Genomic DNA, 10002 nt, shown 5'->3' on the forward strand with positions numbered 1-10002 from the left:
TTGACTTTCAGGTCTTATTATTTAAGAAATACATTTCATAGGGCTATAGCCATAGATAATGATTCTTCTGATGAATCTGAGCACAGTAAATTGAAAATCTTCTGGAACGGATTCACCATTTTAGATGTCATTAAGAACATTTGTAACTCATGGAAGAGGCCAAGATGTCAACATTAATGGGAATTGGGAAGAAATTGATTCCAATCCTCATGGATGACCTGGAGGGGTTCAAGACTTCGGTGAAGGACAGAACTGTTGATGTGGTGGAAACAGCAAGAGTAGATCCTGGGGGTGCGTGGGTACCTAAGTCACTTAACCGTCCGGCTCTTGGTTTCAACTCAGGTTGTGATCTCATGGGTTGTGAGATCAAACCCCGTGTCAGGCTCCCTGCTCAGTGGGGAGTCTGCTTGAAGATTCTCTCTGTCTGCCCCTCCCCTGTGCTCTTTCTCTCTCTAAAATAAATAAAAAATCTTAAAAAAAGAAATAAAATAAAATAAAAAAATAAATCTTAAAAAAAAAGAAGTGGAGGCTGAAGATGTGATTGAATTGCTGCAATCTCATGATAAAACTTTAATGGATAAGGAATTGCTTTTCATGGATGAGCAAAGGAAGTTGGTTTCTTGAGATGGAATCTACTCCTGGTGAAGATATTGTGCAGATTGTTTAAATGACAACAAAGGATTTGTAATATTACATAAACTTAGTTGACAAAGCAGTGGCAAGGTTTGAGAGGCTTGACTCCAATTTTGAAAGAAATTCTACTATGAGTAAAATGCTATCAAAGATCATCACATGGTACAGAGAAATTAGCTGTGAAAGGAAGAGTCTATTGAGGCAGCAAACTTCACTGTTGTCTTATTTTAAGAAATTGCCCAGCCACCCCAGCCTTCAGCAACCACCGTCCTGACCAGTCAGCAACCATCAACACTGAGGCAAAACCCTCCACCAGCAAAAAGATTACAGCTCACTGAAAGTTCAGATGATGATTAGCAATTTTTAGCAATAATTTTTTTTAAATTAGGGTATGTACCTTGTTTTTTTAATATATAATGCTATTTCACACTTAATAGTCTTCAGTATAATGCACAGAGGTTAAGCATGAAACTTTGCCTGATGCCAGTCAAGCACCCCCACTCTTTAGTTGTTCAACTTTGGGCAAATTGCTCAACTTCTCTCATGCCTCAGTCTCTTTATTTATAAGAATAGAACCTGCCACATGTAACTGATATAAGGATTACAAAAATGCTTAGATTGGTGCCACCCTGAGACAAACAATATTACTTCACTCAGTTAATAATTTCACTACTATTATTTAATCCAGAATTCCCCAAAATGTGTTCCTCAGAATTCTAGGGCTATGAACCACTGAAATAGGATCCCCACCTCCCCTACCTCCCCCTAAAATAGGATCCCTTTGATTACAAATTTGGGAAATAAGATATATGTTCTTAGAGAAAATCCACAATATATTTGCATATGAAGTGTTTGGCGAGGGCTGCTGTACCTATTGCTTGAACCTACCAATTTGCCGTAGTATACTGCCTTTTGAGGTATCAGGTTAGCCCATTCCTATTTTCCATGGATTATTCAATCCTTTATACACGTGTAGTATGGGGCCTAAAGAGGCTCTTGTTCTGTGGGACTTATACTTGGTACAGCTTATTGGATCACAGTTGAACACCCGAATCAAAGATAGCCAATTAATAAAGTGGAGGGAAGAGCAATTAGCTTCTCTCTGGAAAATGGACAGATAGATGTTAGTGAACTGGCACTTAGCAATTCTACAGGGAATATGTAACAAACTATAGAAATGATCCCTGAAAGTATAGTCTTTCTACAGGGAATATGTAGAAGGGGCTCAGGCAGCCATCTCCGGGTCATGTGCATCGATAAGCAGAAAAAGGCAGTCTGCAGGAACTGCATAGAGAGAAAAACAAACAAATGACTAAGCAAAACAAAACCAGAAATCCAAAGAGAAGTCAAAGGAGAGACCAGGTGGGGTGTGTGTGTGTGTGTGTGTGTGTGTGAGAGAGAGAGATAGAGACAGAGACAGAGATAGATAGAGATAGAAAGAGCTACAGTGAGGTTAACTGAGCTTAAAATTCAGGATCTCTAACTTTAATAGACCCCTATCAAGTCTGGGGTCCTAGCAATGTGTTCATATGGTCATTTGGTTTTGTAAAATTTCTAAAAGATATTCTAACCATTATAGGTTGAGTCTGTTGTCTCATTCTACTCTGATTTTGCCTTATATTTTTTTTACTATAAAGTGGTATTGGAGTGGATGAGGACTTCTTGGGAACTGACTAAGAACAAATTGAGTTGGGGATACATTTTATTGGGGGTTAGTAGCATATACTTTTGTGGATCATAGTTACTTCTATATAATTAGGTTATTTTTAGCCCTTCTGATGTATGTGTGACTTCCAGTAATGGTCCCTGTGTCCACTGTGCCAATGCAAAGATGTAGGGCCAGAGATCTTATCACAATATATCCTACAGTGCCCAACACTGAAAGTGTGTAAGGAGTGGAGGAGAAACAAGTTTGAAATATATAAAGCCAGGAGCTGATCTGTGCAGAATTCTTTCACATCTTCAGATGTGTAAAGTTGTAAGCAAAAGATTTAGTACTCATTGAATTCTAGTCAAAAATGGGATAAATATACTTGCCATGCATATATTTTACAATACAGCATGTAAGTTACAAGTGTGACCTCAACTTGCAAATGGCAGAGTAAGGACCTCTGAAAATCCATTCCCCCTTAAAAGTGACAAGAACACTGGGAAATTGTCAAAATCAGCTTTTTCAGATTGCTGAAAATTAGCTAAAGGCTTGCAGTAATCCAAGGAGTATTTTTTTGCACCTTGTTTTCTTTCTTCAATATTATGTTTATGAAGCTCATCTACGTTAATACTTAGAGCTTAAGTATCATTTTTTTACTACAATGTGATTTTTTACTGTATCAATATCCATCCTTTATCCATTTTCCTATTAGGGGACATTTAGGTTGTTTAGACTTTTTTCTATCACCCAAACATAGCTACTCATATATAAATATGTATCTCCTTGTGTATATGTGTGACATTCTAAGTAAGGTCCAGGTGTGGAATTGCTTAGAGAGGAAATATGCATTGTCAACTTTACCACGTTTTATCAAATTGCTCTCCAAAGTGGTTGTACCAAATTATATTCTTGCCAGCAATGGATACATGCTCAATAAACCCAGAGCCCCAGTTTTTGTTTACACAGCTCATAATCATAAATGGTAAGGAACTGGGGGACTTAAGCTGACAATCAGTCTTAATTATCAAAGTCATTTTTCCTTCGATAAAGTCAACAAAAATTAACATTTAATGAGAACTTACTATATTGTAATCACTGTTACATATTTTCTCTATATCACTCCCTTCATCTTCATGGCCCTGTGAGCTAGGCACTGATAATTCAGACTTCACAAAAATTAAGAACTTCTCTTCAAAAGTCATTGTTAAGAGAATGAAAAGACAAGCTACAGACTGGGAGAAAATATTTGCAAATCACATATCTGATGAATGACTCATTTCCAGAATATGTAAAGAACCCTCAAAACTCAATAGGAAGAAAGGAAACAATTTTGGGGAGAAAAAAACAACCAAGCAAAATATTTGAACAGATATTTCACCAAAAAATATATTTATAGATAGGAAACAAGCATTATTAACTATCCGGAAAATACAAATTAAAACCAAATAAGATACCACTTCATACCCAAAAGAATGTCTAAAGTTAAAAAGACTGACCACATCAAGTGTGTGAGGATGCGGAAAAAATTGATGCTCTCATACATGGCCAGTGGGAACATAAAATGTATAACCACTTTGGAACACAGTTTGGCAGTTTCTTAAAAGTAAGCGTATGCTCACTAGATAAATCAGTCATTCAACTTATAGGTATTTACCTCCAAAGAAGTGAAAGTATATGTCCTGCTAATATTTGTAAAAAATGTTTGTAGAAGACTTATTTGTAATAGCGTGAAGCTGGAAACAACTCTATGTTCAACAGGTGAAGATATTAAAAGAAAGTGATATATCCATACAGTGGAATACTGTGCATCAATAAAAAGGAATGAACTCTGATACATGCAAAAAATGGATGAATATTAAAATAATTTTTTGCTGAGTAGAAGGCAGGCAAAAAATAGTACATATTGTATGAGTCCATTTATATAATTCTAGACAATGCAAACTAATCTGTATTGATAGAAAGCAGATCAGTGGTTGCCTGGGCTATGGGTTGGGGTCAGGGAGGGACAAAAGGGAAGGATTACAAAGGGGCATGAAGAAAAATTGGGGGGAGCTCTAATGGTGATGTCAGCAAGATGGCTGAATAAGATCTCCCTTTCTTGTACTCCCTCCTCAACAACGACCATTTGATATCCATCCATGAGCAAAAGTGCCTTTGTGGAAACTACAGGATTCAGTTAGGAGATTGTGAAACTCCTGTGCAGTCCAAGAATTAGGAGAGCTGTTTGGGAGGACAGGCCTGTATCCAGGCAGCTGACCTACCTACTGTAGTTCCAGCCCTAGACCCAAAAGAGCTTCATACTCCTAAGACTTAGGTACAGCCTTGTTTGGCTTTGGTTCTGCTACCAGCACCATACACCACAGGATCTGGAGGGCACTTGCCTACTTGTGGGTCAAGTAATAGACATACAGACCTCAGTCTAGGCTGTGGACCCTGAAGTAGCCCTTGAACTGGCTTCTGTCTCTCTTAGCCACAGTCCAGGAGATCCTGGAGAACACTGATTTAGGCAATCACCCACAGATGAGAGAGTCTTTGTGGAAGTCCAAGCGTCCAGCAGATAAGATCCAGCACACCACTGGAGCCCAAACATACAAAATTCAAGACTGAACGCACTGGTGAGAGTAAGAGGAATGCGTTGACTCTCCCTGCATCAACCTTCCCACAAGGCAGCCCAGCTCAGTACTAAGAGAGCCCTTCTCAGCTCATGATTTCTCCCATAGGAGAAAGTAAAAGCATGTGAATGAACACCTGACTTTCCTACCTGTTCAGGATGTTGCCCAAAAGGCCCATTTCTCTCTAATCACAATCCAGAGTACTGAGTCATGAGCTGCATGATGGGGGTGGGGTGGGAGGGGTGAGGGGATAGAGGTGGTGCGTAGCTGGGAGAATAGCAGCCAGGACTCAGAATGACTGTGCGTAAGGGACACAGATCCTCTAACCCTGACATGGACTCCATTGGGAGGCTTGCCCATGAGCCACTGGGGATGCCTTGCATGTGGATCCCCCTCAATATTGCCCACAGGTACCCCCAGCACTCTATGTGCCTCATCCACACAAACTCCCACCCCATGGCCAGCTCCCTGTGTACACTCCTAATGACAGGGAGAGGGAGCTTTTGCAGACAGCTAGTGAGCACACGCAGAAAGCCCAAATCTGTAAGCCTGGGAGAGACCACAAACTTGAGAATTTAGTACCTCCTTTGGGAAAGCAAAAGGGAAGCTATCAGCACTTGACCTGGTGCTTTGCAGGACCCAGATAAGGCATACGAGTTTAAGAATTCTGCCACATGGGGCGCCTGGGTGGCTCAGATGGTTAAGCGACTGCCTTCGGCTCAGGTCATGATCCCAGGGTCCTGGGATCGAGTCCCACATCGGGCTCCCGGCTCAGCGGGGAGCCTGCTTCTCCCTCTGACCCTCTCCCCTCTCATGCTATTTCTCTCTCGCTCGCTCTCTAAAAAATGAATAAAATCTTTAAAAAAAAAAAAAAAAGAATTCTGCCACAAGAGGAAGCAAAAGGCGTGAAGCAGGCATATTCATAGAAGGTCTGAGAAAGCCTCAGAAGCCCTAGCAGGACTGATGGGAGGTATCGCTCTTCCAGTCAGTCAGGAAAAGACTGGAGAAGATGACTGCTACACAAATGTAAAGATAGCAATGTGAGACTTCAAAAAACATGAAAAATCAAGGAAACATGACATCACCAAAGGATCACAATTTCTTTTTATTTTTAATTTTTTAAAGATGACTTATTTATTTGAGAGAGAGAGAGTAAGCAGGGGGAGAGGCAGAGGGAGAGAATCCTAAGTAGACTCAAAGCTGAGCATGGAGCTTGATGCAGGGCCTGATCTCACAACCCCGAGACCATGACCCGAGCCAAAATCAAGAGTTGGACACTCAATTGAATGAGTCACCCAGGCACCCCCCCCCTTTTTAAAAGTAGGCTCCATGCCCAGCATGGAGCCCAATGCAGGGCTTGAACCCACAACCCTGAGATCAAGACCTGAGCTGAGATCAAGAGTTGGGCACTTAACCGACACAGCCACCCAAGCGCCCCTCACAACAATTTTTCAGTAATCAACCCCAAAGACATGAAGCTCTGTGATTTACCTGATAAAGAATTCAAAATAACTGTTTTAAGGAAGCTCAATGAGCCAACAGAAAACACAGGGACAATTCAATGAAATTAAGAAAACAGTACACGAACAAAATGAAAAGTGTACCAAACAGATAGAAATCATAAAAAAAGAACCAAACAGAAGCACTGGAGCTGAAGAATACTGGAGTGGGGGGAAAAAATGCAACAGAGAACATCAACAACAGAATGGAGCAGAGGCTGCTGGGGAGATGGTGGAGTAGGAGGACGCTGGGCTCACCTTGGGCAGTGTGGCCACCTAGAGAACACCCACATCAGCATAAACAACCCAGAAAGCAACCCGAAGACTGGCAGAAGAGACTCTGTGCAGCTGGGCGTAGACAAGAGGCCACAGCACAGTGGATCTACCCCCTCCGATGATGCTCTTGGCAAGATCCCATCCAAGCGGTGCCACAAGCCTGGCAGTGTGCAAGCAGCGCTGACAAGGGCCAGCACCACTCCAAAGTGAGTCCTGCTCCAGGGAGAGGGAAGATAACTACACACCAGTCTGACTGCAACCCCAGCAGTGAGTGGGGGCAGGCAGCTGGTCTGACTGCAGACCCCACCCACCAATAAAAGCTTCTCAGGGCACAACACAGGGAAAGTGCCCTGCAGTTTGGTGCTCCTGCATCTCTGGCAAACATCTGGTCTGACTCAACTCAAGCCCAGGGCAGCCCCTGACTGGCTCTCTAACACTGCAGGCGCCAGACTCTGCCCACAACAGGCAGAGAGCCACCGCAGGCTGGACTGAAGGCAAACACAGCTCCGCCACAACGGCAGGACACCCCTGCAGCAACACACATAGGAGACACCCCTGAAGACCATTTTCTGGTGAAAAGGAGACATTGCATCGGAGGGCACTACAGGACCTCTTCTTCATAAAGCCACTACCTTCAAGTGTGGGAGACATAGCTGACTTTCCTAACACTTAGAAACAGACACGGCAATAGACAAAATGAGGAGACAGAGGAATATGTCCTAAATGAAAGAGCAGAACAAAATCATAGCAAAACAAAATCATAGCAAGAGACCTAAACAAAATGGAGATAAGTAATATGTCTGATAGCAAATTTAAAGTAATGCTCATAAAGATACTCACTAAAATTGAGAAAGGAGTGCAGGACCTCCATGAGAGCCTCCACAAAAAGATAGGAGATCTAAAAAAGAACCAATTAGAGATCATGAACTCACTAAATGAAATTAAAAGTAGACTGCCTGGAATAAATAACAAAAAAGAGGAAGAAGCAGACAACATGGCTGCTTCCATGCTGGGCTCTCTGCTGTGGACTGTGTGGCAGGTGGTTCCTTCATCACCCTCAGGCCAAGTTCAAGGTTATTAGGTAGACTGGAAAATGTTGCCTGATGTGAAGAGACGAAAAATGGCCTATGAATATGCATATGAGAGGCTACAGATCAATTTACTCAGGAAGAATACCATTTTGCCAAAAGATCTTCAGGAAGTGGCTGATGGAGAAATTGCTGCCCTTCCCTGGGATACCTGTCCTGTTAGAATCTGAAATCAGTGTGTTATGACGTCCTGTCCACGTGGTGTGAAGTGGCACTGGAGGCTTAGTTGTATTGTCTTCCGTCACTTAGCAGACCATGGGCAGCTGTCGGGGGTCCAGCGAGCAATATGGTGACCCACTCCGGAACCTACTGAGCAGGAAAACCAGTTCTGGCAAGAAGAGGCTTCTCTAATAGACGAAAACCTAGTTTTATAGGGGTCAGTATGGGAGTCTAGTCTAGCTGATGCTGCCTGTAGTTAAATACTTTTTAATTTTAAATTAAGAAATTTAGAAGTTTCATTCTGTCAGTGAATTCTGGCTATCTGTGAATTATCTCTTCTCTTGGACTTAAAAATGAACCATACTGGGGCGCCTGGGTGGCTCAGTTGTTAAGCGTCTGCCTTCGGCTCAGGTCATGATCCCAGGTCCTGGGATCGAGCCCTGCATTGGGCTCCCTGCTCCACGGGAAGCCTGCTTCTCCCTCTCACACTCCCCCTGCTGTGTTCCCTCCCTTGCTGTGTCTCTCTCTGTCAAATAAATAAATAAAATCTTAAAAAAAAAAATGAACCATACTGTTTCCATACATTGTACAAGGAGTAGAGTAATAAAAAATATTCTGTGAAAATTAAAAAAAAAAAAAAAAGAGGAAACAGAAGAACGTATCAGTAACCTGGAGGACAGAGTAATGGAAAGTAATCGAGCTGAGCAGATGAGAGGGGGAGAAAATACACAAAATGAGAATAGACCCAGGGAACTCAGTGACATTGTCAAGCATAACAGTTGCATGATAGGGATCCCAGAAGGAGAAGAAAGAGAAAAGGGGGCAGAAGATTTATTTGAAGAAATAATAGCTGAAAACTTCCTGAATCTGGGGAAGGAAAGAGAAATTCAGATCCGGGAGGCACAGAGAGCCCACCAACCCAAGGAGGTCTGCACCAAGACAGAAAGTAAATAAGATGGCCAAAAGTAGTGATAAAGAGAGAATTTTAAAAGCAGCAAGAAAAAGGAGAGCAATTATATACAAGGGAAACCCCCTAAAGCTATCAATGGATTTTTCAGCAGAAACTTTGTAGGCCAGAAGAAAGTGGCACAGTATATTCAAAGTACTAAAAGGGAAAACAATCTGCAGCCAAGAATACTCTATCCAGTAAGGCTTTCATTCAGAATAGAAGGAGGGCGCCTGGGTGGCTCAGTTGGTTAAGCGACTGCCTTCAGCTCAGGTCATGATCCTGGAGTCCCGGGATCGAGTCCCATGTCGGGCTCCCTGCTCAGCAGGGAGTCTGCTTCTCCCTCTGACCCTCTTCCCTTTCTTGCTCTCTGTCTCTCATTCTCTCTCTCTCAAATAAATAAATAAAATCTTTAAAAAAAAAAAAAAGAATAGAAGGAGAGATAGAGTTTCCTAGAAAAACAAAAGTTAAAGTTATTCATGGCCAGAAGTGAAACCAAACATGTCCCCATCACACACAGTTCCATCAACCTGTGGGTCTCAAATCCACAGTCCAGCCGCCCTCCTGCCCAAGTCAGCACGCACTGCCTGCCACCTGCTCAATGCCAAGTCAACATGTCTTCACCTCAGATCGACAAGGACTAAAACTGACACTCGTCCCCTCAAATTCCAGCCCCTGTGCTCAAGTTTATTCACAAAAGTGGGCATAATTATAACAGCAGAATGAAGCAACCCAAATAGTGACCTAATGCTGTGGAATATATACTGGATAAAAGAAGTGTGCTAGGCTGAGAACATCTCAACAAGCACATCAGAGAACAATACAAACAGCATGATTCTCGTTACTAAAAGAAACAAGCCTGGAAAAATAAAACAAGATGAAATCAGAGAGGGAAACAAACCGTAAGAGACTTAATCATAGGAAACAAACTGAGGCTTGCTGGAGGGGCATGGGGTAGGTGGATGGGATAACTGGATGATGGGCATTAAGGAGGGCACATGATGTACTGGGCACTAGGTGTTATATGCAACTGATGAATCACTGAATTCTACATCTGAAACTAGTAATACACTAGATGTTAATTAATTGAATTTAAATTAATAAAAAGACCCCCCCCCCAAAAAAAACCACAACAGAA

At 42.1% G+C, this 10002-nt stretch overlaps 1 pseudogene; it reads left to right on the top strand.

Moving 5' to 3' along the window:
- Positions 1-7665: 7665 nt before the first annotated feature.
- LOC102738047 (small ribosomal subunit protein uS14m pseudogene) lies at positions 7666-8393 on the top strand (annotated as a pseudogene).
- The last annotated feature ends 1609 nt before the right edge of the window (positions 8394-10002 follow it).

Source organism: Leptonychotes weddellii, chromosome 12, assembly GCF_054177405.1.
Source record: "Leptonychotes weddellii isolate Sample4059 chromosome 12, ASM5417740v2, whole genome shotgun sequence".
NCBI classification, from domain to species: domain Eukaryota; kingdom Metazoa; phylum Chordata; class Mammalia; order Carnivora; family Phocidae; genus Leptonychotes; species Leptonychotes weddellii.